Raw genomic sequence first — 25,810 nt, 5'->3', positions numbered from 1 at the left:
GGAGAACAACTGTTACAAACTAAACTAAACTTTGCTGGAGATGGCACATGAAACCCTAGGAGTGATTAAACCAGAGCTCAAAAGAATAAGAAGCAAGAAAAAGACTCCTCAAGGAACTCCTCAAGGAAAAAAAAACAAAGAAGAAATAAAGTCAGGATGCAAAAAGGGAGGCCAAAAGATGCATTCAAAAATCTAAAAGTATGGCCTGTGACAAGCTATCTGAGTAGAAAGACATTGGGGGGGGGGGAGAAGAGAATGAAATGTATGCCATGGCAAGAGAGAAAATGACAAGGGACGTCAATGAGTTTGCTTACATTAGAAATGAAAATGGTAGATTGCAAACAAATGGTGAATCAACAATTATAGAGTGATTATTTTGAAAGAGTAATGAATGAGGAGAACCCAAGGGTGAAACTAAGGACATGTGAGCCAAATGAGAGTGGGACAGATTGTATACAGGAGGAAAAGGTTGCTGCGGAGACACTTAGGAAAATGAAAAAGGAGAAAGCATTTGGGCCAGATTAAATACGAGTAGATGTGCTGAAGTCATTGGGAGGGAAAGAAAGCATTTTACAAGTCTGTTCAATGATATTCTTAAGAAAGAGAAAATGCCCGATGAAAGGAAGAAAAGCTTTGTGGTGCCTATTTTTAAACAGAAAGGAGTTATTACACTGTGCACTAATTATTGCCCAGTTAAACTGATGTCACATCCTAGAGTATGATGAAAATATGAGACAAGATTATTGTAAAGTGCCAGTACTGATTCTTGCCAGGAAGGAGCACAACTGATGCATTTTTGCACTATGAATCCTCATGGAGACATTCAGAGAACAAACAAACAGCAACTGGGCTTGGGTTTTAGACCTGGAGAAGATGTATGGTCATGTATAATGGTCAAGGGAGTTAATTTGACAGAGTTTGTGGTGGAGAGGTGAATCAGAAGGACATATCCAGGATATGTATGATGGAAGTCAACTACCATAGTCAAAACTAAATGGGGCTACAGTAGAGAATCTCCAGTAAATGTTGGCCTGCGTCAGGAGCATTTGTGGTTGTCATAACTGAAGATATACAAAGGAAGTAGCCTTGGAACATGCTGTTTGCTGGCAACTTAGTGATATGTGCTGTAGACTTAGAGACCCTGCAAGCCAACTTTGAACAGTGGCCATGTAGTTTTGAGCAGGCTGGACTTAAAGTGAACATTTGGTTATACTATGGCTATGATAACTAAGGGAGAAAGATTCACTTAAAGGATATCACAGGTAGAGAGCTTAGAAGAGTGAAAGAATTTAAATACCTACAATCAATGGTTGCTGACAATCGGGCCCTCTTGAATGATGCCCAGAATCATAGAAATGGCAGGAGCTGACCCCAGTTTTTCATGACAAAACGTTGTTAATATGGTTAACAGACAGAGTATATAAAACTGTAATTCAACCCATCCTATGTATGGAACAGACTTGGCCAGCCACAAGAAAAGAAATCAGGATGCTTTCCACCATGGAAATAAAGATGTTGAGATGATCAACAGTGATAGGAAACAAAATGAGGTTGTAAAGGGGCCTAATAAGGGTTTCTCCAATTGAAGACAAGTTGAAGGAGGCCCATATAATGGTATGGGCATATACAGTGAAGACCTAAGAGCTATATCAGAAGGATGGCTCTTGCAATGATCATGACTGAAAGATGACCAAACAGGATACCAAATGCTTGGAATATGGACTGGATATCAGCAGACCCCAGTGAAATCGCTCTGAATGAGAACCTGGCATACAATCAGGAGTTTTGGAAGAAGGCTATAGAAGTCACCAACCCTGAATACGGAAGTGGCAAGGAAGAAAGACAGGAGATTTAGGTTATGCATATTGAATTGTTTTGATGACGGTATCGTATTTAGTAATAAACTGTACTCAAGAAAATTAAACTGTTCCAAAGCAGTGCTCCCAGAACTGCAGTTTTGGAAAGAGCAAAATGTGACATGTCACAGAACTCAAAGGGACTTTGAGAGGTCTTCTAGTCTAGTCCCCTTCACTTATGGCAGGACTAAGTATTATCTAGGCCATCCCTGACTGGTGTTTGTCCAACCTGCTCTTAATCTCCAATGATGGAAATTTCACAACCTCCCTGGGCAATTTATTCCAGTGCTTACCTATCCTGACAGTTAGGAAGTTTTTCCTAATGTCCAACCTAAACCGCCCTTGCTGCAATTTGCTTCCTATCCTAATTTTCAGAGGCTAAAGAGAATAATTTTTCTATTTCCTCCTTGTAACAACCTTTTATGTACTTGAAGACTGTTATCATGCCCCCACAATCTTCTGTTCTCCAGACTAAACAAACCCAATTTTTTCAATCTTCCCTCATAGTTCATATTTTCTAGAGTTTTAATAATTTTTGTTGCTCTTCTCTAGACTTTCTCCAAATCTTTCCTGAAATGTGGCGCCCAGAACTAGACAATACTCCAGTTGAGGCCTAATCAGCACAAAGTAGAACAGGAGAATTACTTCTTGTGTCTCGCTTACAACACTTTTGCTAATACATCCCAGAATGACGTTTGCTTTTTTTTGAAACAGTGTTACACTGTTGATTCATATTTAGCTTGAGATCTACTATGACCCCCAGGTCCCTTTCTGCAGTACTCCTTCCTAGGCAGTCATTTCCCATTGATAATGGCACAGAATTTAAAAGTGAAAGGCTGTGTGATGGGGCATCTGCCCCACACTGGCCCATAAGGGGTTAATAGAGCCTTAGGGAGGCTGTGCAGGAGGCATCCAATTAGAGAGAGGCTGCAAGAAGCAGCCAATCAGGGTCACGCTTGCCCATATAAGAAGGGCTGTGGAGCAGCACAGTTTTAGTTGCTCCCAGGAGCTCAAGGAGGGAGTAGCTGCCTTGAAGAAGGCTAACACCTTAGATAGAGCAGTGCTTAGCTGGAGCAGGGGAGCAAAAGCAACTCCGGGCTGATTGCTGGGGCACTGAAGCAAGGGCGAAGAAGGTGCTGGGGCTGCGGGGATGTGGCCCAGGGAAACAGAATGATGGGTTAGAGGGGATGCAGCATGTGGCTGCTATTTACAGAGTCCCTGGTCTGGGACCCAGAGTAGTGGATAGTACTGGGTTTCTCCCCTCCTTCTCCCCACCCGACCCTCACTCGCCACTGAGGAAGTGGCTGGACATTGGCCTGATGTAGGATCAGAGGCTAAAATAGGGAAACAACAAGTTTAAAATTACTTGGACAAGTTAGGTGTCTTCAAGTCACCAGGACCTGATGAAATACATCCTAGAATACTCAAGGAGCTGATTTAGGAGATATCTGAGCCATTAGTGATTACCTTCTAAAAGTCATAGAAGATGGGAGTGATTCCAGAGGATTGAAAAAGTGGGGAATTACTGACCAGTCAGCTTAACTTCAGTACCTGGAAATTTAATGGAGCAAATAATCCAGCCAATAATTAAGCAATTAGTTTTCAAACACCCAGAAGATAATAAGGTGATAAGTAAGAGTCAGCATGGATTTGCCAAGAACAAATCATGTCAAACCAACCTAATAGCTTTCTTTGACAGGATAACAAGCCTGGGAGGAAGCAGTAGATGTGGTACATCTTGACTTTAGTAAGGCTTTTGATACTGTTTTGCATGACATTCTCATAAAAAAAAACCCTAGCAAACAAAACTACATGGAGCTTCTTTATGGTGGGTATATTACTGGTTGAAAAACCATTCCCAGAGAGTACTTATCAGTGGTTCACCATCAAGCAGGAAGGGCATATCAGGTGGGGTCCTCGAATGATCAGGGTCCGGTTCTGTTCAACATCTTCATCAGTGATTTATATAATGGCATCGAAAGTACACTTATAAAGTTTGGGGATGATACCAAGCTTAGAGGAGTTGCAAATGCTTTGGAGGATTGAATTAAAATTCAAAATGATCTGGATGAACTGGAGAAACGGTCTGAAGTAAATAGTATGAAATTCAATCAGATTCATTGCATTTCATTCAGTGAAATTCATCAGATGGGGCAAAGAAGTAACAAGGATATTGGCAATGTTCAGGACCATCTTTACTTTTTAAAGAAATGATCATTCAGAAGAGATTATAACAGAGATAAAGGGATAGAAGAGAAAAATCAGGAAATAATATGGTATTACAGAGTAGGTGTCAGAGCTTGCCATTAAAAGACAGACGTATAAAATCATCAACTGTATTACAAGATGGTCTCTCAAATTCACTTCCCCCCTTGTATAAGATCTTCTGGTAACTTTGATAATTCTGTGTCCTTTAGATAACTTTATTATGTAGAGGCAATGTAATATTTATTGGTGTACAAGCCAGTCTGTCTTATTTTTTCCTCTTTTCAATTTACCTCAAACTTTTGTAAATTTATGCATCTTGTCACTGAAATATTTATGCAAGGAAGTTCCAGAGGGAAACAAACAATCTTGTTTTCACAGGTTGTAGTTGGTGTTCTGAGACAACTCCATGGACTAAGCAAACAGTGAGAATCAGAATTATTTTTGAAAATATTTGCCTACAGCACATCCTCCCCACCACTTTAGTATATATTTGAAATCTGAAGTTACAGAATTAAAGGGCTAGATCCTCAGTTGTTGGTAAATTAGTGTAGCTCCATTGAAGTCAGAGCTACAAACTTATGTGAACAGCCCTAAATTATTGTTCTGGTTCTTTATCGTATTTGATTTGGGATCTTATTCTTTCAAACACAACAAACATCAAGTTATTTGCCACACTGATCCAAATTTAAGCTACTTCATTAATTATGCTGTTCATGATGTTTAATTAAAAAATGTTACAGCTTTGAATACAATAAGGAAAATGAACCTCACTGTGGAGAGTGAACATTAGTCAGCTTTCCTGAACGAACAAACAAACGTGGGAAGAAAACATCAGGCATTTGGGGAAATGGATTACTGAATAAAATGACAGTGGTGAACAGCACCTTTCACTCTAGGTTATCTGCTGGAGATCTGCTCAGCTCAGTGATGATCAAAGTTGTTACAATCCAGCTGTTCGGGGTCTTGGGTGAAATCAATTGATTGGAATCTCTATACAATTACAGATCACTAATTCCGCCCCACCCCCCACACAATTTGTCATTCCTTTGTGAGGAGTCCAAGGATTCATTGGATTGGAGAATGAAATGGCTTCTAACCCCTAATGTTGGCTTCTTTATTTCAGGGTTGACCTGCTTTGATAAGGCTATTTGGCATATTTTATTCTGTCTCTGCCCATGTTGTATATCATATCAAACTGAATTCCTCACCTTCTTTTTCATCTTCTTCACAATTCTTGCCTAGTTTTCATCTCGAATCTTGTTTCACCACAACAGTTTATCTCACATTCCCACCCTTCACTTCACCACCATCGTCAGTCTCATCACCTGATGGGTTTTCTTCTCCCACTCCTATTGTCATGCTTTCTTCCATGGTGCTCCCAAGGCATGGATGCTAACCCATAATCCCAGTTTCAGACCCCACCCTTTCCTCATTCAAATTCTTCTTAAGGAAACTTCTTCTATGATACTTGCAAATGGTAACCCACAACAGTCAAATCCTCCCCCTCCCCCCAAAAAGGGAAGGAAGTGGGAGAGAAAAAACCCAGACCCAGAACCCATGTTCACTGGGTCTACTAGCAAATCCCATTGTATTATACAATGAGCACCTCAATGCAGAGAATGCCTTTTTGTGTGTCTTGAAAACTGAGAGACTGTCATGCTTAACACAGAAGAGGCCACATCCTCAGCTAGTGTAAATTGACCTACTTCCATAAAAGCCCATAGAGCTATGCTGATTTACACCAGCTGAAAATCTTCCCTCAAAATAATAACAAAATCCTCCCCAACAGAGAAAATTAGGAAAAGTTCTTAAGTCGATCTTGTTACAGTATGCACAGGCAATCCTAAAGGCCAGTTTCTACACTATAATATTATATCTTGCCATATGTTTAAGTAGCTTCCCTTGGAGAATTCCATCTCTCTCATATGGACAGAAAAATGAGAACAATAAACTGTTGAAAAGGTCACCAAGATATACAAACATCGCAGATGGCATAGGTGAAAGCACTGCAAAAAGCAAATTGAAAGAATATTATTGTAGGAACGTCAGTCTTTAATTGGCAGCATTAATTGCATGCCAGCTTTATTAATATTAAAAGGATTACTGAAATTAGATTTTACAGCTTACTTGCAACTGGTCCTTACCCTACAGCCTCACCCTTCATTGACATTCCACACTGAATCCCCATTCAGCGTGTGTTATGGGTAACCAAGAGTCCAGCGGTCACAGAACTGCACTCATCTGTCCTAAGTCCTACATTGTAAAAGGTCCTTCTCTCTTCCCCCCACCCCTTTCACCCAGAGAATTACTTCACAGGGAGCTATCTTGGGATTCAATGCTTTAAACTACATTTCCAGAGCTGGAACAAACATTGCCTGACTCACATATGTCTGAAGATCCCTAACTCCTTGTGGTATATGTTAAAGAAACTGAGGAAAAGTCCCAGTACTACATTCCCAATATCCTCAGTAACTCCAGTCTTTATAAGATGACACAAGTTTTTAGAATTACATTCCACCAAACTCAGGATAGGAAGAAATATATACAGAAGGTTGTTTAGATATCATGACTGAAGTATAAGATAAATGGAGGCACTACGATAGGGAGCTGGTTATAGAGCTCAGCTTGGCAAAACAAGCTGAGTATGTCCAGTTTTAGCATCAGATTCTTGTGTTTGTCAAGAAGTGTTTAGTCTTGATAAGAAGTAAAACTGGCTATTTCCTGTGAAATGACAAGCACTAGTCACCATTAAAAAGAGTCAACATATACTAACAGCCACTGAGATAAAACAGTCTTTTTTCATAATTAGAATAGGAAAGAATTGTGGTATTTCAGACAGCATTGCACTGGAAACTAAACTAACTATAAAAATGTAAAGAATTAAGGCCAATCGATAAAAGACGAGACTTTGTCATTTAACAAAACATAAGCTTGATTGCCTCTGGCTCTGGTACATGAGTGAGGGGAGTGGGCACAAGGATATCCCCTCCCCCCTCAACATTATCATCAGGTGAGTACAATCTGTGCCTTACACTACCTTGATATCAAGACTCCTTCAGGCTAACATCAACCATACTAACATGGCTCCCAAAGTGGGTAGGAAAGGGATCAGCACAAGGATCCAGACTACTTTGCACCAGCCAGGAAAATGTAGTCCAGTAGCAAGGATTCTTCTGAATTCACTGGAGCTACTGCCAAGAACTCCCACAGTATAGCCTGAGTTATGACTTTCTTCCACTCGGGACAGAACAATGAAGAGTTCAACACATTAACACACTGTATGGAATTAAATGTTCATCCCATAGCCACAAACCACAAAAACACACACGACGTGGACGAAAAACACAACAGTATCATATGTTATTAGGCCAGCCAGAGAGGCTGGACAGCAGTAAAGTGGAGAAGGGATGATCTGTGCCAAGGATGTGCAATAGGTTTGGAGGAACTGACAACAACAGAGTCATGACGACTTCACAGCAGTTTCTTTAGAAACGCTGTTGATCAAAAGGTGCTAAATTCCCACTTGCTGGAGTAATTTTGTTCATGCTAAATACCTAAAAAGTCTCAGGGAAAAATGAAGACCATACATACACATAAACATCTGCCTGATCATATTATAAACCAAAAAGCCTAACCTAAAGCTTCTCAAGAATGCATGCCCAGATAATCATAAGAGTCAGGCTATCAAAAGACAAAAAGTAAAAATAAGCATGTCTTCTTCTGTGGAGCCTGCTATATTCCTGAAGCCTAAGTACCAGAAGTCAGTATGGATTTGAAAGGTAGGAGAATTACCTTTTTATTTATTTAGAGCAAATTCCAGCTCTCAAATCCACATGATGGTTATGTTGGATATTCTATTTTCCTAATAGACATGCACACAAACATGGAATATTAAAATCAAAATCCACTTTGTAGATCTGAGATCATAAAATTGCACCCTCTGAAAGTATCTGGTGGGGAACTTGTTAAAATTTTAGCGACAGCGGTGAATATTTTTTAGCCTAAAATACTTGCTTTAGCAGAGAGAGAGAGAAAGAGAATTACAAAAATATCAAATAAAAGGAAACGAATAGGAAAGAGTTCTTCTTAACCACTAGATCTAGTCTGGCTTAGTACCGCTGTGGCCCTTCAGATAGGACACAGTGGTTTAAACGAAGGGTCATGGTCATTGCATTAAAAGGTGTAGGCTTACAAAAAGTAAAAAGGAAAAACTTTTATGTTAAAAAAATGGTTCTTCAAAGCCTTCCTGAAGATCTAAGGGACTCAGAAGAGAAAAGGCGCTTTCTCACTGTCACTTATTTTTTTTCCCTTTCATTTCCTTTTTTCTCTTTTATTAAGGAGGAGGAGTTACAGCCAGGATCAGACTTTGTATTCTTTACTGTAACTATACCTCGATTAGCTTTCATAAAAGCCTTCTCATGGAGTACCGCTGTTCATTTAGAGCCCTAACTAGAGGTTTACTAGAGATTCTAATTGTGACAAAGTGCACCAAGCTCAGGAGATCACTGCGGTTCCCTGACTGAACCAGAGATGAAGAGCAAATCTGCAGAGAATTTTTAAAATAGGAAGAAAATCACCTTTTGTGCAAGTCAGAAGAGCTGCTGAAGTCAGCACACCATTCAGAATTAGATCTCTGCATTACGAACCTATTGAGAACATAGCCGTGTGCATTGGATGGGGGTTCAATGGCAGGGTGACAGAGGAAGAAAGAGAGATGAGGAGCGTGGATAGAATTGAACAAATTATTTTAAGCCTCTTCTTTCCTCTGAGGTTCAGAGAGACAAGAAATCAGAGCCACAAAACCAAACCTGACCCCCGGAGGATTCCAACTTAATGATAACACGCAGATTCTAACTTAATGATCCAGCCAGTTTCTGGGAAACCAGTGTATAGTGCCTTCCAGACTGGTCAATTGCATGCCAGCTGTACCATATCTGCTGCACATCCCACAAGTACAACATGCCCCATATAATCCTGCTTTAACTTCAATGATGTTGTTAGATAATGTAATTAGGAAAAGAAACTGTTTCTAAGTCTTAGCAGAGAAGCAATACATTCAGATCAGAGGAGAAATTGTTTTAGCACTCCTAGCCGCTGCTTTCAGATCAAGAAAAGCATGACAAACTTCCATAGCAATCACATGAATTATTGAAGCAACCACTTGAATTTCCTACACAAAATGTTTCTTCTGGTCTCACAATTTTACCATATTCCTTGGCAAAGAGCATTATTCCTCCAACTACATGGACTCCCACACCTGCACCATCAGCCACTTAGTTGCTACCTTAATAAGATCTTCTTCCCTATTTTCCACCATCCTATATCCCTGAACAAAAGATCACTAACTTTTTCAAAGAAAAGATTGCTAGTGTTTGTGCCGAGTTCCTTGCTCCATTCTAGAGAGTCCCCATGGCCCAGTGAAGGCACCAGGGACAAAGAATGAAGAACCAAGGCATCCTACTGATACTCCAGGATAAGGAGGGGGAAGGGGGAGCCCTGTGCAGAAAGGGGGAGGGTTGTGGAAAGGGCAGGATGGGCAAATCCTTCTCATCCTAAAATGGAACAACAAAAGACAAGTTTTTGTGAGGAAAAGCTCTCAGAGATTTCCTCCTCTTCTCCTGCCAAATCCCCAGTTTTCCCACTGAACAGGCAACCAGGTCCTATGTCAAATGAGTCACATCATCTACTGATACAGCACTTGATTTGATAACATATTTCTGGTGCCAAAAAATATGCTTTGTTTTCCAACTAGATGGCACCAAAAAGATTTCTGAGGTGATTACTCACAGATGCTTGGATTGCAGGTAGAGGGGAACACATTAGAGACAAAGCATGTCTATTAGCTCTAATCTCCACCCCATCCCACCCCTTCTTTAATTAGTTAACACACATCCCCTTCTTCCTTGTGTGAGTGATCTTGAGTACAATGTGAATTGAGGGAATCCTCTAAGGCCACCTAGCCATTGGATATCTTCTAGTTCAACTGCCTCTACAGACTACATTAGAAACACACGAGGAACTGCATTCATGATTCGAGATCAAAAGAAAGATGACAGCTTGTGGTATGCCAGAAAGTCTCCTCAATAAGACCACTGGTTTTGTTTGCTTGTTTTTAAAAGAATGGTTGACAACACTAGGACCAGCATACAAGTCACATGGAGCAACCCACAGAGGACCACTAATCAAATGAAAAAGGAAGGATACAAAGAAATGAAATATTAAACTAGGGAAAATATCTATTGTCATGAGAAAAAACAAAGAAACTAAATCTCAACTCTAGAGCTATAGAGGTAAGATGGGTGAAGTAATATCCTTTTTGGACCAACTTCTCTGTTGGTGAGAGAGACAAGCTTTAGAGCTTACACAGAATTCTTCTTCAGGTCTGCATCTCATTGCCTAATATCCTGGGATTGACAGAGCCACAACACTGCATACAACCCTAGAGCTAGTCAAAGAAGTTATGATGGAACCGTATTCCATGTGAATATGCAATTCCATCAGAACAGAAATGCTTCATGAATCAAGTTCAATTCACCAGAGGTTTTTTTAGAAAAAAAAATGACTGTCAAAATGTTCCTTTTTAACATTATCAGAACAATGTTTTTATTTCTCTTACGAAACATCTTTAATTGAAATTTTGTTTATTTAGTATTATAACATAATACAAAATAAAAAGAGTTAAAATCAAACCAAAACATTTCTGTCAAAACAAAATATTTTGAATGACCTGAAAAATTATCTTGGGAATTTTCCTTCACACAAAATTTCAATGTTTTTGGATGGTGCTCCAATTCAGAATGAAAACACACTTTGAAATCTTCCGTGAAATAGAACTTCCATCCTCCCCTCAGCTCTGCACAACTCACTATTAAACCTCTGGAAGAGAGAGAGAGGCAGCTGGATTTCACATCACCCTACACCATGTGAATTCATTGGGCAAAGTGGGAGTAGAATGCTACTATGTGGTAATATTTTACATCCACTTTGCACTCATTACATGCTCATTTAATGACACAAGATGCAAGGCAATGGAGGATTAAGCCCAGGATGTTCTCCTCAGTCAATTACCTCTTAACACAAATTATTTTAAGTTTAGGAAATAACTTCAGTTACACACACAATACTAGACTATGCTGTGGATTTTGGGCCAGAGTCTAATGCCTTAGTTCCTGCCAAGGATCTCCTTACTCCATGAGTAGTTCCCCCAATAAAGCAGCAAAGTTAAAATAAAGATAGGTTGAGTCTTTAGCTTGAAAAACTTCCTTGCCTTTCTACAAAAATTAATACTTCAGTTTGTGTGCATTTGAAAACGGACACATCAAAGTGTAATCCCAGGAGTAAGAGGCACTGTCCATCCCTCCCCCGTCACAAACCAAAGGCCAAATAAATGTTGGCAAACAGAAATGTGATGAGTTATGGTATTTTCTTTGCTGCAGTAGCCAGAAGGGGGAAAATTCTCCTAGAAAGCTTAAGCAGCAAACATAAAACTGGTCTGGAAATTCTTATTTGTTGATGCCCCAGGGCAAGTACCTTTAACACCTATTTCTGAAAAGTACCTGCCCTGTAAGGCTCCAAAGTCATTAAATACTGGACTGTTTTCAGATATAGAATCTCTGACTCAGTTGCTGCAGTGAAGTTTACTAGTGTTTCTCTGCTCAGGGTAAATCTCAGACCTAAAGAGGGTCTCTAGAAAAGTATTTATTGAAATATTTAATTTCCTGGGATTTTATACAGCAGGGACCCTGAACTGGGTTTTAACTCTACAATGATTTCTCATTTTAAAGCCATCTAGGCTGCTGATTCCACATAAGGACACTTGGATGAGCTGTCTAAATTCTATCCACTCTAAAAGCGGTTAGACAGGTTTAATGCACTGATTTAAAGATCTTTTTCCTTCAATAAATTTGGCATTCAGTGTATGAATTTCTCATTCATGGTACATATGCAGTCTGGAATATTATTATTCCCTAATGGTCTGAAGATGTTCTCCTAGATGTAATTGTTAGTTCTTAGGGAAACAGTCATAAGATTACCTTACCCCCTACTTACTGCTATTCTAGCCCCCATCAGGAGGGGATCCTTCATTTGATGTTTACTAATTGTTTTTATTTCAGACATATTCAATTCTTAGAACCTCAGAGGCTTTGCTGCCTCACTTAAAATTTGCAGGTTTACAGTAAAATGCCAGGCGTATTGAGATGAATCAAACCCACCTGAGCATGAATGAAATGTAGTGAGAAAGTCCCTTCTGGCATCATTTCTGGGATTAGTAATTTGTGAAACGGTGGTGATGCAAGGGAACAGCATGAAAAAGCCATTTCCTTCCCCTTTGTCCAGTCTAAATGCAAATCTGAACTTTCTTGGCAGTTCATTTGCATATTAATGCATGTACTATTCCACTCCAGAGATCACTTTAGATCTTCTAAATTAAGTTGGGTGGGTAAGCTGAGGGAAAGGGGTCATTTTTTTACACCACTCTGACACTGCATTCCTAGGCACTGCACAGAAAGACAGACAGGGAGAGGGGCATTATTTTAATAGCCTGTCCACCATTCCCATTTGCCACCTAGGTCACTGAGGTGGTAGGGGAGGGAGGGAACAGATGACCAGAATCAGGGGAATGTTTCAGGTTGCTCTGACAAAGACAAAAACATGATAAAGTTAAGAAAGGGTAAGAGAGCACTCTGGGCTAATTAGCATTTCCTCCTGGTAGTTTGGGAAATGTCAGCTACCAGTTGGTGGCAAAATAAAGATGTAATGTGAGTGATAATGAATTAAATTGTGGCTATTTGCATTGGAATGCTAAGATAATGATCTGAAATTACTATTGTAAATATTCCCCTTGACAGTCCAAAATTGGACGTAAAGCTAATAGCACTTTGGATGAACTTTAAGCCATGAAATCACTTTTAATGCTTTGCACACTTCTTGGCTATGACAATAGGTTTCAGAAAGTTAATTTACCTCTGTTTTGTTCAAGCTGTTTGGTAATTGATGCATATATCATGGAGGTTTTAATGAACAGCTACAGGGACTATTTAGTTTATTTACTAAGTATAACTGAACCACCTGATTATTATTTCTAATTCAAACAGACAAATGGAATTGAGCACAACGATTGATATTGTAGGAGGAAGAGGAGTTCAGCTACATGCAACAGAGGGCAAATGTTTCCAGAAACTTTGAATATTTCAGATACCTTATCTTGCATTAGCTGTGGTTTTTATTAGCACTCAGAGTCACTTAGAGAGAATTTGCGTTCCTGTGTCTACAGGGTAGAAGTCTGGTCCTACAAAGGTTAATCAGCAACACACAGAATCAGCAAATATCTTCACAGCATCTGTTGTATGAATAGCTCTCTGGTAACAGTCCATTATGATAGTGCATTTAAAATAAGGGTTTCGCCCTCCCCTCCAGAGCGTGGAGGCAAATTCTATTATTATACCTATTTCTAAAATAAGAAATGCTTCATTTAAAGATAGATGATGAAAAAGCTATAGCTATTGCCTAGAACTGAGGCATACATCTGAAAAGCACTTTTACTTTAGTATGGTTAAAAATAATAGTGAAGATTTTATATATATAAAAAAAAATTACGAGTGATTCTGGGTGCCCAGTTTGAGATACCTTTAAGAGGCCTTCTTTTCAGACAGAGGGTCTCAAGATGGGCACCCAAAAAGGGAGGCAGTCTGAAAATGTGGGACTGTATGAAACTGTGTGGGGTGATTGAGATCCAGAATAGGAAACCTACATTTATCTGGATTTGGTGGAATCAATACTCAGAAAACGTCAGTTTCTGCTTCTGGAGCTCTGCAGTGGAAATTACCCCAACCCAAGCCAACTCTCTTCCAGTAGCCCTTACCACTCCAGTACCACCTCTATTCCCCACTGGTCTGAGGGGAGTAGCCCCACAGGACCCTGACAACATGCTCTTCAGGAGGTAGTTAACTGGCTGGTTTTGCCCACTGCCTCTAAACCAAGGCAGATTAATTTTTTCCTTTATCTAGCAGGATCAGTAGCTGTCTTGCCCCCCACACCGCCAGCTGTTAGGTAGGTAGATAGGGTGTGGGTGTGTGTGTGTAAAAATACACAAACATGTACATTAGCAGCTACAGAAAATTAAATGCTAAAAACAAAACAAGAGTAAATACAAAGCAATGGCTTGAAAAGTTAAACAACACAAGTCAGGATACACAAAATATATAGCATGAGAATCAGTGTTAACTGATTGCAGGTTCTCTAGGGCAGTGGTCATCTCTTTTATGCTGTTTGTACACTACTCAGCATATTGGGGAACTGGTCTGTGACTGGGTGTAAAGGACCCAAGCCAAACTATTAAAACAATTCTGTCTTCTTTATGAAAGTACCTTGGAAGGAGTGGTCTTAAAATTCATAAGACCCTTACCTCAGGGCCTTCGTTCAGGACACCTAAACTTACAGTGAGCAAAGTCTCTGAGCCCAGTGAGTCTAGTCTCCTGGAGCCTGAGAGTAAAACCACAGCCCCATTGCTCCAGCACAGCTATTCAGCTTCCTCTTCCTGTTTATATAGCCCAGCCCCCAGGCTGGCACAGGGTAATCTTCATTGCTCTCAGACTTGCTTCAACTGTAAACTTCAGACTGTTCCTTAAAGGGGTACTACACCCCACCATAGTGGGACTTCTGGAAGCTACAGCAATATTGGCTGGGTCACAGCACAAAACACATAAATGAGTAATATATAACTAAGCAGCAGCGCTGTCATTGTGTTTCTGGCAGAGAACCCTACTGCAAGAGCAGTTGTGAGGCAGCTGCCATTTAGAGTTCCAGCACAGGTACAAAATGTTACTGTCACTGCATATTCTCTAAGACTTAACATGCTTTTTTTCTGTATTATTTTCTTGAATCTGAAATATATAGTTTTTCCATCTAGATTACCTCTCTGGAGCTTTATCATAAGTGTTCTGTTTTGTGCAGCTCACTCACTGAAGACAGGGTATCACAGATTTCCACATATGCCTTGCTCCTGCAGTTGCAAGGATAATACATGAAAGCTGCACTACATCCAACAGCTCTGTCTGAAGGAGGAGAGTGGGAGCTGGAGGATGTCTGGAAGGTGCTGAGCAGCTGGGTGCCATGGCAGGCACTAAGATGCCTGGGGCATTCCTCACAAGTTATCAAGGCCCAAATGCGGGCTGCAACACATGACAGAGACCCCCAGTGAAGAACATCAAGTTTATGGCATGAATAACACTGAAGCCAGGTGGGATTCTTTTCCTTTGGTGTAAATTATTCTTGGGATAACATTCATGTCAGGATTCTCTATTTCTGCTGTAAATAATTTTTAACAATAGAAGAGAAAAGACATTTTCTGTGGAAAGTAGGTAACTTCGGGACGAAAGTGAGTGACAACCCTTGAAATGAGGTACTCCAGGGGTGTATACATTGGCTGAGTTCTGCCTGGGGGATAGAGGGGTGGGTCCTTTCTGAGGGTATGTTTAACTATGGGGTCCTTTACAGAATCACCTCCAGAGGATGCCCCCTCATGAGGAGACCCATCATTGTGGCACTCCCCCCCAGGGCCGGCTCCAGACCCCAGCACGCCAAGCACGTGCTTGGGGCGGCATGCTGCAGGGGGGCGCTCTGCCTGGCGCCGGGAGGGCGCCAGGCGGCTCCGGTGGACCTCCCGCAGGCGTGCATGCGGAGGGTCCGCTGGTCCCACGGCTCCAGTGGACCAGCCGCAGGCATGCCTGCAGATGCTCCACCGGAGCCGCGGGACCAGCGCACCCTCCGCAGGCACGCCTGAGGGAGGTCCACCGGAGCCACGGGACCGGCGACCGCCAGAGCGCCCCCAGCGGTGTGCCGCCGTGCTTGGGGCGGCGAAATTGCTAGAGCCGCCCCCATCCCCCTCAGTTTCCCCACAACAATTTTCATCTTACTCCCCAGATAGAGGGGACTCAGCCCTCTGGCCAAGCCACTTCCCAGGCAGGGGTTGAACACTGTGTAATAGAGTCCCTTAGCCTCAGCCCCAAACCAACGTCACAACAGACAAGTCTTTGACCACACTAGACTCATCCTTCAGCCCTCTTCTTCTCTATCAGCCTCTGCAAGAGGTGCACCATCCACCTCCCAAGCACTTCCTTGTGGCAAAGCAGGACTCTGCTGTGGCCTACCTCAGCTGCCCTTCCTTAATGAGGAAACCATGAGGTCACTTAAACAGCCTGGTCAAGGAGAAGCCAAGCATTTTACAGTGGAGTATCTCTTTTTAATAAAAACCTTCTGAAAGGAGCATTGTGCAAGGATTTAAAGGCTCTTACCTCAGAGCCCAGATTAAAATGTAACAATCTCAAAACAAAAGTCTCTAGGTTTCAGTAGCAGCACTTTTGCTGTAAGGCCTCAAACTTCTCCACTGTCTAGAGAGCTCTGCAGTCTCCCTCATGGTTACTAAGGGTCTCTCCCAGGACTCCCTGCTTGTATAGCTTTTCTGTAGACTAGTCCAGGCCCTCTAGGAGCTTCTTTTCTCCTCTAAAGCTCCCCCCACCCAACTTCTCTCTCCTAAGCCTTTTGTTAAGCCTATATGTTCCTTCCTTAATTAACTGCCAGTAACTATCCTCAGGTGGATCTGGGTTGGCTTATTACTTTCAGTAGAGCCTATCACAGGCAGGCTGGGCAGCTGATACTTTTAAAGGGCCCGCCCTGTGACATGTCCTAGTAGCAATGGTGTGTTTTGATATCTAGCTGCTGGCTCTTAGACTCTAATCAACCCAACCATCTGAGTCAGGCCATTCCCTTAGTCTGTTCCTAGCTTTCACCCAGCTTCTTGCTTCATTTGGGAGCAGCCTGTCGTCTCTTCCTCCAGCGAGCCCTTAACTGCTGGGATTTCCTTCTTGCTCCCTGAGTTCCTCCTAGGCTCAGTTTTTACATGTCTCCCCAGATATGGCCTCACCAGCTTCCTCCTGGCACAGTCATCCCAGATTTGGATTTAGTCTCCTGGTTCATTTGGCTTCTCAGGCCTTCCCTGCTTCCTCTTAATCCTTTTAATTGCCATGCCCTGCATGGGCATAGCAGGGCAAAGCTAACTGAACAGGTCTGACTAGCTCTGGGCCTCTTTGTTCTGAAAGGGGCAGGCCTTCCTGTAACAGCCCCCTTACTGTCTGTCCTGCAAGCTGGCTTCACCTCTACTGCTGCCTCCTCCTCCTCCTCCTGGTTGCTCCTTCCCCTTTCAGACCCCGCATGGGCAGTAGAGAGAGAGGTTGTCTAGTCACCTTCAGAGCTGACCAGGAAAAGGAAATGCAGTGCTATTCCTATAGTCCGACTGAAACCGTGAGATCTGGGCATGTGTGATAGATAGACATTGCTCAGCTCTGGTTTTATGCATAGGAAAATAAAGCACAATACATATATTTCTGACACAAAGAGTAAGTGTATATTGCTATGTATTTAACCATAAAAACAGGGATGGGAAATGCTATGTGCATCTAGGAGGAGCTGGTGTTGCTAATGGAAACTTCTCTTTTGACTTTCTTGTTTTGTTTTGTTCTGTTTTTTGTTTGATTGTGCAAAATTTACCTTTGAATTCACAGAGCTTTTGACATTTGATTGCCTGGGTTTTTATGGGGGGGGGGAAGAGTGATTACCCCTTGTTAACAATGCTGCCACTTAAAAAGTAGAAGTTAAGCTCTGAAGTGTTCATTCCCTTCAGGTTAATGGAGTGGCTGTGGGCTGAGGTCTTATGTTTGTTTCACCTGTATTATCTGGCTGGAGACAGTTTTCTGCTAGGCTAGGGTGACAGGAAAGCAGCACATAGTTCATGTTTTGATGGGTCTGTGCTAGGTTTCACGTCATCAGCTAACGTGTCAAAATACAGCCTGCATTGTCTGCACCAGGTCTTTAAAATGTGTTGGCTAAAACGTTTCCGCTAACACACCTTAGCAATACATCTTTTATTCTAGGCCCCTAGTTTAGACAAGACTCCTGTTGATATCCGGTACAGGATAGCAATCAAAGGCAGCAATGGTCAGACAGGATCATGATAACAGAGGACCAATCAGCATGGTTTGTCCAAATCCTTAGATATGCTAAATAAGGCCCAAAGTCTGAGCTGTGTGTGAAGCCCATGTAGCTGGGGAGACAAACAAAGAAGCTCAGTCTATGCGGCAACCATAGAGCTATACTGCAGCAGGAGTCCTATCCCTAAGCTACAAAATAGCTTTAGCTACCGAAGCCCTAATAGGATTCCAATCCTTTTGCAGGCAGAAGGTGTGAGGATCCATCTAGCATCAATGGATTCCCTAGTCCTGCACTGACACACAAGGAGGTCCTAAGGAGCTGAGCTCCATGCCCTGCAGGACGTGTGTATGACCTCCACAAATCCTGACTCTTAATTACAGAATGGAACTGCACCAGTTCTGCTGTCAGTACACGAGAGTGGCTCCACACGTGTGGATGAAGAGGGGGCTGGATTTACCCCCTAAGTGGTGACATTAGCAGCATCAAGTGCCTATAGAAAAAAGGGAAGTGGGGCAAGATGAAGTTTCGAGATAGCAGGGCAGCATGGTGTATGGCACAATGAACAGCGAGTGCTGAACAGAATGCCAGGACACACAGCATGTCTGCTGCAAAAGAAATGGGAACAACGTGAGAAGCAAAGCTGATCAAGAAATGACAAGGGAAGGATGATGGGAAGCCCTGGAAGGATACAGATCCTGGCTGCCTGGAAGGTTGACCTATTCAGTATATAGGTCAGCCTGCCATATGTAATGAGATGTTGCAATATGTTGCAAACACTACTGCAAGAAACTGCTTCTATAGCTTTATCTCTTTCCTATTAGGAATAAAGGTCAAGCACAGGCACCTTCTGTTGCTGTTGGCTATTCTGAGCAAGGACCTTGGAAGGAACCCATTGCAAAATGAAAATGAAATGCTCCAGGCCAGCAAATTGTATAGCCAATAGGAAGGCAAAGGACACATACAGATAGTATGTTAGTAAATCATTTAATTTCTTGGCTTCTTCTACCCTCATTTTTGGATGGAAGCTGATGTTTTAAAGGCTTTCAAATTCAGCTCTTATCAGGAAATTAAGTTAGTTGTTTGAAAAGCAGCTGTCTGAAACAGCTTTGTTCCCTCTCAAGCCCCAGTGGGGGTTCAAATAGGCTGCCAATAGAGAGAGATGCAAATGCAGTCTTTTTTTTAAAAAGTTAAAATAAAATGGGTTTCCTTTCTTCAAAATGATTGTATTGTTTCAGTAGAGAGACAATTGTTTATTAGGGCCACATGGGCTAATGGACTGGGCATTGGAATGGAAGCTGAGAAACCTGGGTTATAGTCCTTCCTCTGCCAGTGACTTGCTACGTGACCTTAGGCAAGTCACTTAATTTTGCTCTGCCTTTCCCCCCTCCTTTCACACCATGTATTTGGGCTGGTCTGTACTGGGAACCTACATCAGCATAGGTACATCTCCCTGGGTAATTCATCCTCTGAGAGACATTGCTATGCCAAGCTAACCCCCGGTGTAGACAGCATTAGGTCAATGGAGTAATTCTTCCATCGACCTAGCTATCATCTCTTGGGGAGGTGGATTACCTATGCTGATGGAAGAATCCTGTCTCCTGGCATAGGCAGCGTCTACACTGAAGCACTACAGTGACACAGCTTCAGTACTACAGCTGTAGCTGTTTAAGTATAGACATACCTTCTGTTTGTTTTCTGTGTTTGCTTTCAGACTGTAACCTGTTTGGGGGCATGGACTGTCTATTAGTATGTGTTTATACAGTGCCTAGTACAATGAATCTACCTTGCAGCCTTTAGGCACTAACATCATGCAATCAGATTTTAATAATAATAATCATAATTAATAATCATAATTGTTCTGTTCCCAAATAATACTCAATGAAATCCTTAATTATTTATTTATAGTAAAAATTTGCATGATTGGCTAAATGTAACCCATCAGATTCATTTCAAGTTGTAGGCATATTACAGTTTATTTCGCCTATAAATCCTAATTGTATTTTTTCCTGACACTCCCTTACATCAGTACCCATTAATTTGGCCCATCTTCTTCCAGGCATTTGGTAAGCTGGGCAGTAACTCCATTAAAATCCTGTCCAGAAAAGAGACTGTCCTTCTGATCACTTTTACGATTCTGATTACAAGTCAGCTACTGTACAGTGATTTTTGCAGAACTTCTCTTCAAGACTCTGAAAGTATAGATTGCTTTTCAGTTGTCTTCACTCTGTATTTATGGAAGCTGAAAGTGATGTATTATTATTGCAATGAGAACGTTCCTTTCAGATATTTTTTTCGTGAAGTTACTTTTTTTCCCCTGTCTTGTACTATTGCTGAGATTGATAGATTTTAATGATCCCTCCTACTGATCTTGTAATTTGCACTACTCTGACTTAGTTTATTGACCAATTTTATTTTAAAAGGGACTTATGTATTTCATAAAATTAAAGTAAATTAGTACATTTTCTTCCACTTCATAAAATCTTTGGAGGCAAAATAGTTCTCATGGAAAGTGTTTAACCTTTCCTGACATGATTAATCTGAGTGTGAGGGGGCTCAGGGAAATATGTGAAGATTTCAAAACTAGCTTAATGTCCTACAGACAGCAAGACATGCCCTTATATAATAAAGTAAGAGTATCAAAGAGCAAACTCAAAGTAAGGCAATTTGCCAAGCTAATTAGATAAACTATTTCAATACTTTTAATTTAAATTGATATATTTTCATCATTGGCCCTATAACTTATGACTGGTACTAGTTTTAATCAGATTTGTGTGCATACCAAATATTCCCTCTTCAATTTATGCCTCCTACTACTAACCTATTCTCCCAAAGTGGCAGAAAACATTAGTAATGAGAAATCCAGCAGGTTAATGATACCAGAGAGAGTAACAAGTGTTTCTGATATGTTTGACAAAACTACATTAGAGTAGGATTGATGAAAATCAGCTGTTTAAGAATCACTTCTTAGGTTTGCAAAACAACATTTATTACTTTGATTGCAAACATTTTATTCCTTTGTGCCCTATCTTCCATTGCGGTTTTGTTGCTCTATAAAGACCAAGTAAAAAAAAAAATCTTGTTCTTATTACGTTCATTCCATATTTTTGTGTATGTGTCTAGAATTGTTATTCTATCAGATTCTGGAGACTTTTCTTTAAACATAGAAGGGAAAACAAAGGATCCAACATATTTGTCCTCAAAGACTGTAAAATACTTCTCTAGCCTGCACTCTACAGAATCTGCAATGTAAAAGAAATGTCATTCTCTACTTTTGTCCAAACTGGAATTCCATCAAAAAGTAAACCTGAACATTCTGAAATGTATAGAAAAGTCCTCAAACTAATAGGAAGGGTGAGAGAGAATAAAAGAAACTTTTACACTATTCATCTGGGTCCTCACCAAAAGTCCACTGAAGCCAATTGAAAGACTCTTAATGACTTCAAGGTTTTTGATCAGGCCTTTGATTTGGGTAGGAATGTGCTCAAGCATTATAGTGTTTGACTGGGTGTTAGCATTAAGGGATTCTCTTCCCAGATCTGCCACCACCTTGCTTTGTGACATTAGGTAAGGGACTTGACCTTTTGGTAAATTGTGTAATTGTCTAATTCTGCCCTTCTTAGAAAAGCCAAACAAACCAAACAAAATCAAGTATCAAACATACCAACTTACCAGGTGCCTTTAAGTGTGAAGAACTATGATGACTCATGAATAGTCACATAATGCAGGTATGGGACATATTGATACTTAGCCATTTTTAGTTTGTTGCACTGAACTTGGAAATATATGCAAATCCTCTATTGAAAACAAAATGGAACTTTTAATAATTTAATCAAGCAATGTATTGTTCACACATTACTAAGATAAAGAATGATGGATTTGGAATTTTAACTTGGAAATAATTATTGGCTCTGCAGTCAACATTCAAGAAGTTATTGGCATATATGTAAAATTCACTAGCCATAGATAACCATTCTTCTGCTATTGTTAGTTGTTTTTGTCACATAGTAGCCAAATTCCACTTTGAAACATCCCAAAAGAGTTATCCTTTGAAGTTGTATCTTCTGCTTCACACTCTGAACAATAAAATCAAAGATATACAAGGATTTTCAAAATAATTTTAAAATCTGGAAGGCACTCACTTTTTTGTGCTAAATGGGTTCTTTGTCCATCAGTTGGTCCTTGCAGCAGTTTAATAAATAATACAGTTACATAAAATTTAAACACTGCTTTGTGTGGACAAATTTCCTTTATGGCTGTCTACATCCAAATTCTTATTTTCCAATAAATGAAAGGAATTTTCATAGTGTTTTCCCCCTATTGTGAGTACACTAACTCTATTTTGGAGACACATTGTGGATATACACTGACACTATTATCCTATACTATCCCTGATTAGTGGTTCATGGTAAATGGTTGGGGCGCCTACCACAACCAGTACCCAGAATCCCTTTGGATTTACTGCAGCAAGAGTTCCGAGAACCATCAGAGTTGTGGATACACCATCAGCTGTGATCTCTAAGTAACCATCTCTAAGGGGCTGAAGGACATTAATAAACTAAAAGAACAGGAGTACTTGTGGCACCTTAGAGACTAACAAATTTATTTGAGCATAAGCTTTTGTGGGCTAAAATCCACTTCATCGGAGGCATGCAGTGGAAAATACAGTAGGAATATATATATATATATATATACACACACACACACACACACGTAAGATCAGACAGCACCAAATTAACTGTACTCTCTATCACAGGGTAAAAATTTTGCCTCAGTAAATTGGATCTAAAGGAGTCCGAGTCTGAGTCTGCACAGGTGTGATTTAGATGCTGCAGAGCCCAGATGAAGATGTAAATCACCCCACCATGGACTCTCTGAGGTCACCTCTGACATAATGGGTGTTGAGGAAAGGGAGATGTCTTTGCAGAGTAGGGGCTATGAGTAAAGAAAGGGGAAAGAAGAAGGTAAGGTAAGAAAGAAGCTCTCATTGGGTTGACAGTAGCAAGAAGATGGGCAGAATACAGATTAAAAAGCAATGAGGAACAATGAAGATATCAAATGGTGTGATAAGAACCAGAACTGTCCACAACTTATCTGAACAGTCTCAGAACATTCTTAAGTTCACTCATTATTTAATAATTTATAAAAAATGGAAAGTAGAACAGGAAATTAAGGGGAGAGTATAATAATAAAAAAATCTTATATCACTGCCAATCTGTAACATAAACACTATACAATAAAAATCTATAATAAACAATAATTCTGAGTAGCATAAATCTATATATGTAATGCTAAGATAGTAGAGATCCTATGTACAACACCTCAGTTTTCCTGGGGTCTTATGTTACTACTTGGTAATTCAGTAAGTGCCAAATTCCAGTCTTCAGTTCTTGAGAAAGAAGAAACTATTTGTTATTGACAAGCTACTTTTTCTTGATAGCATGAAATTAAGTCAACTCCTAAGGATGCCAGTCATTGGATACTGGCAGCAAGGTTTGTGAATCAGAGGGGATAATCAGTCTGACACCCATGCCTGGTACCTCCAATATCCATTGGACAGCACAGCAACTTTGCAGTCGCACACATCATAGTAAGCCAAGATTGAGAAATTCTTGCCTATTCAGAGTCATTCCACTGCTTCTTCCCATTAGCATTGGTCAGACACAGGTTTAGGCTCTTTGAGAAGAAATCAATGTTTGGCCTAAGCAAGCAAAATCTCGATAAGCGTTTATATATGGTGTGTTTGTGAGTGTTTTCTTTCTCTTCTATTACATGCATGGACAGCTACATATGCACATCAGGAAATGTTAGCTTTTTTCTCTTGGTTCAAATAGTGGAAGAAATACTAGAAGAGAAAGGAGCTGGATATTTCATGAGAAGGGGCCTCTTAATCTCTAGTAACAGAGATACTAGGAACAAGGAAGAATTCCATAGAGTCATTTTACTATTATTTGCAGACCAGAGTAAGCAACAAGAAAACTTGTTTAATTGTTTAGAATGTGTATCATCCAACCTTCCCAAAGATGAACAAACACGGTACCCTGCACGAAATACAACTACTGCTTTTTACTTCTAGAGTTCTTTTAATTGGAATCTCAGAGCACTTTACAAACAGGAACTAATTAAGCTTCATGACCCTCTTTGGATGAGGTAAGTTTTCTACCCACATGAACTGAAGCACAGAAAAGTTAAGGGGAAGAAATCAAACTGGAGTGTCTACTGTCAATCAGTTAAGTCCATATTTAGGCATGTAAAATAAGTGGTCTGATTTTCAGAGGTGCTTGGAACTTGAAACCATGCTGAAGAAGTGTTCCATAATAGATACCCATATTCTGCCTTGGTCTGCAATCATATCCCATATGTTGTTATTCCAAGTTGAATCCTGATTTTGCCAGTCATAGACTATTGAACAGAATACTGGTGTAACTCTTGGAATTGTCACTGGGCAATTGTTGGTCCCAATTCTGTTGCACACAATGTCACCAACTGCACCAATGCCAAACTTCTTAATCCTTTTAACCAACTGTGTTAATTTATTAGCTTATTTCCACCTATGTACAATGGTCACTAATAAAAGTCAACATCTGTGAGCAGTTTACCACACAATTGCCACTATTGTTTTGGTTACCTTGGAATGATTTCTGCTAACTGGATGATAAGGGTTGGGAAATGTTGACATTTTAAATAGGTTCTCGCATGCTGTGAAGATGAGATGTCACACAACATCATTATAATATAAAAGGTGCTGCTATAAATTCCAGACCTAGCAGAATAGAAAAAAAATATTGCATACTAAGCAACACTTTTTTTTTACATAACCTAACGGTAAACAGAGCACTTGTGTCTTTAATTGTGGCAGAATACCAAAGATGGGAAAAAAAGAACTTTCTGTGTCTCAACAGGGAGACATGAAGGTAAACGCTCCATTTAGAAAGAAAACACATCAATCGGGGGCAAAAAAGATATTTTCTAAGCTAGAATCAAGACTATATCAATTTGTTCATCTTAATAAAGTGCAAATCCAACGAAAATTCGTTCAGAGGAAAACAAATGTATGAAAAGCAGAGAGAGACCTGAGCTTCAACATTCAGACCTAGACAGAGATTCAGATCTAAACTGTTCCATTGTTAAGGACTGTTTGAAAGGTCCATTGCCTAGTAAGGGACTAACTGCAATGTTCAGACCTGGAAAAGAGAGAAAGGAAACATGATATCTAGAGTATTTTTCAATTGATCCAAGTTTTAGATTGCAAACTCTTTGGGGGCACAGACTGAGCCCTTAACACTTATGTGACATGCACACGTGCTAGAAGCCCTGATCCCATAATCTGATCTATGTGTAACCCACACACCTCCTGGGTGTGGTGCTCTGTCCCATCTAGTGACACCGAGACCACTTAGAGATTAATGAGTCTGCTCTACAGCCTTAGCTAAGAGTCATATGGCTTTTAGCTCATACAGTAGAGTCTCATACATTTAGCTCCAGACGTCCAATATTTGATCCCATCCGCTGATGACCAGGGCCTGTCGGTGTCACACACTCAGTTAGGTCTTTACACCTATGTGAAAGGTCAATGAGGCAGGAGCGGCCCTAGCTGTTTTGCCAACCTATCAGAGCAGAGAAAAAAAAAAAGCTGAGTGGCACAGTGGTCCAGCACCCCCTACAGGTGGGTGCCCCACCGTGGGGATCCATATGGCTGAAGGGGTGTACCCACACAGTTCAGATTACAGGATTAAGGTTATTGTTATAATAAACAGCACATA

General features: G+C 40.6%; 1 long non-coding RNA gene across 3 annotated transcripts in view; it reads right to left on the bottom strand.

The window, feature by feature from the left end:
• LOC120384641 overlaps nucleotides 1-14,668 on the bottom strand; it is a 77,736-nt gene extending 63,068 nt beyond the window's left edge. For all 3 annotated transcript variants that reach the window (XR_005589007.1, XR_005589006.1, XR_005589005.1), the window contains exon 1: nucleotides 14,470-14,668. This is a non-coding gene — a long non-coding RNA (uncharacterized LOC120384641). The remainder of the gene's footprint in view (nucleotides 1-14,469) is intronic.
• Nucleotides 14,669-25,810: the final 11,142 nt, after the last annotated feature.

Source organism: Mauremys reevesii, linkage group 16 (genome assembly GCF_016161935.1).
Source record: "Mauremys reevesii isolate NIE-2019 linkage group 16, ASM1616193v1, whole genome shotgun sequence".
In the NCBI taxonomy this organism is placed as follows: Eukaryota; Metazoa; Chordata; order Testudines; family Geoemydidae; genus Mauremys; species Mauremys reevesii.
Note: the sequence above shows the minus strand (reverse complement) of the source record. Positions and strands in the feature narration are given on the sequence as shown.